The sequence below is a fragment of the Anopheles darlingi genome, chromosome 2 (assembly GCF_943734745.1).
Source record: "Anopheles darlingi chromosome 2, idAnoDarlMG_H_01, whole genome shotgun sequence".
In the NCBI taxonomy this organism is placed as follows: domain Eukaryota; kingdom Metazoa; phylum Arthropoda; class Insecta; order Diptera; family Culicidae; genus Anopheles; species Anopheles darlingi.
In genome coordinates, this window is record NC_064874.1 from 205,001 (window position 1) to 207,500 (window position 2,500).

The 2,500-nt window shown below is 41.5% G+C and overlaps 1 protein-coding gene across 3 annotated transcripts in view; it reads left to right on the top strand.

Moving 5' to 3' along the window:
* The window catches only part of LOC125952244 (uncharacterized), a 5,560-nt gene extending 5,085 nt beyond the window's left edge, over window positions 1-475 (top strand). For all 3 annotated transcript variants that reach the window (XM_049681597.1, XM_049681598.1, XM_049681599.1), the window contains exon 7: window positions 1-475. This exon is cut by the window's left edge and continues 386 nt beyond it. The gene's annotated coding sequence lies outside the window, so the exon portion shown is untranslated.
* The last annotated feature ends 2,025 nt before the right edge of the window (window positions 476-2,500 follow it).

Sequence of the window (2,500 nt, forward strand, 5' to 3'; positions counted from 1 at the left end):
AATCGAAATTTGTTGTGGTAACCATTGTATGACTTGATGGGCCGGGCATCGGTATGTGACTCCTGTGCAAGAATACGTGCACCAACAACATTCCGATGCGAATTGGTATCTAGTAGCCATCGAGTTACTCTTAAACTAATAAGCCGCTTCGCTCGGATAACGGATGCGTGTAATGAGATAAGTAAAGATCATCGTGTATTGTTTCTCGGTATCTTTTTCAATCCTGTCCTGCGCTGCATATTAATTTCTAGCCCGTCATAAATATTAAGGTTAGCTGATGGTTTCCATCTTATGTGAAGTGGAAATCATTTGTAATAAATGCATATATGACTATGGCCGGTCAATAAAACTGAAATAAATAGTTGTTGTTTGTGAAGCCAAGTTACTTTGCAGCAATTTGGGAAGAAAACGCTTCGTGCAGTCGTAAAGAAACTACAAAAGAACCAACTAAACTTGAATAAATTGTAACAAATTTCTCTGCAAATGTTTCAACTTTCTCTGTACTTTCTCTTTCTCTATATTCTTGGTCGATGATTTAATTCCATCTTTCGTCGCTGGCAATGGAAAGATTATTTTGAAAAACAATCTTGAAAAAAAATTATTGTGTCATACGAGCAAAGATGATGGTCACCAATTTTCATCATCACATCCCTAAGATGTTTGAGGTTTATGTAAAAATTTCCTCTTAATTGTCTTTTAAATTTTTCCTTAATGTCTCGTGTTGCAATTCGTGCGGCGTCTGAAAGGTCCTAAACAATGAAGACAATTGATAAATAATAATCGTTTCCACCAGTCTGCATTAAATGTGAAACCCCAATCGCTAATCCGATAACTTAGCTAGGTTTTAACTAACTCGAATGAAATGACTTTATGGGACACTTTGTGCCGTATAGCGCCACTGTATGGAGAATCACTTTAAAACAATAGTACAACTGCCATAAAGGAGAAAGTTGTGCTTTCTTGTACTGTAGCAAACTTTCCTAATCTCCTAATTGCCATCCAGCGTGTCCATTGTAACCGGAGGTGGAACTTGTAGACTGCAGCACTTGTCACCGCCAGACCCGTCGCTATGCTTCCGCACTTTACGTCGCAAAACTTCTCGCAGCTACCACGAACTCCCTTTTACCGGAAGTTTGTACAGACCAAAACCGTTGACAACAGAATGTAAAATGAATGGCTTGCGGATCTCCACCTTCTATCCTCTGGGGAGCCATAGATGTTGTGGAGTCCACGTTCCAACTTGGGTCACACTGCACAATGTGATTTTAAATAAGGGAAGCAAAAAGGTTTTATCTACTTCTAAACGACAACCATGTTTCTGAAGTCGTCTTATGCCCTGTTTCGCGGGTTTAATACGATTGTTTCGACCAACGTAGAGTGGAACAAAGTTTCCGGTCACCGGTAGGGTCAATTATTTGACCTTCTCTCCGCAATGGGACATATGGACGGCTACCTATGGCCGTGTACGGTGGCGAGAGGGCACCTAACTTGGAAAACAAATCTGTCCTGATAATAAATGTAAACTTACCGCCTTGGCAATGAAGCTCGGCGTACCGTCCGAAAGGGGCGGTTGTGGAGAAAAGGTTAATCTGGGTTGGGTTTCGGTCCACGAAAAGCAAATTCATAAATTATAATTAGCAAAAACCATCATCACAAGCATGAGGATGTGGGCCACAAAAATACAAAACAAATCTTCGTCGCTAGACGCAAGGCAGTAGTACCAACCAGCAAAAATTATATAAAAAAAGAATGGGGAGTAGTAGAAGCCATTTTATGCATGGTGGAAGTTTATATTCATTAGCCTTTCATTCCTTCTCCCATCATCATTATCGTCATCACCAGCATCATAATCGGTTTTGTGGTCATTATGTGGTATAAGGATTTTTATTTCTGCAACTATGTACAGTAATAGATGTTCTTCAGTGCCCTGACCCAATGCGAACACAATTATAATCATGACGAAAAGCGTGGTAACTACCCATAACTCGCATTTTTGGTTCGCTTTGAGAGGCGCAGCATCTTTTGCATAAGTGGGGGATTGTAACAAGGACGAATCCTGAAGTTTGAAAAACTTTTGCGGTTATGCATTTGGTTGAGGGTTGGGGCAGGGAGAAGGAGACTTTAAGTTGATTCTAGGGCCTTTTGTGTCAGCAACATCTGTTTCGATGTTAGTTTTCGGGGAAGAGGTCTAAACTTCGATTCGAACCAACTTCCCAGGCGTGCTACCGGACGAGTTGGCGTTCTTGTCTTTTGCTAAGCGGGAAGGCGTAGTCACGCATAGTAAAGAGTGTAAATTATAATAACACAACCAGGCCCAATCGGTACCTAGCCGGAACCTAGCGGTCGGTTGGTCCAACCGGACCAACCAATGCTTATGAAAAGTTTCAGACAAACTGACCGACTGAAGCCGCTGAAGAGGGAAGTTCGACCCGGAACCGGCTTTAGTTTTTTAATGAGTCTATTAAAGGAAACCTACCAAGACAACCGGTCCCGAGCATTT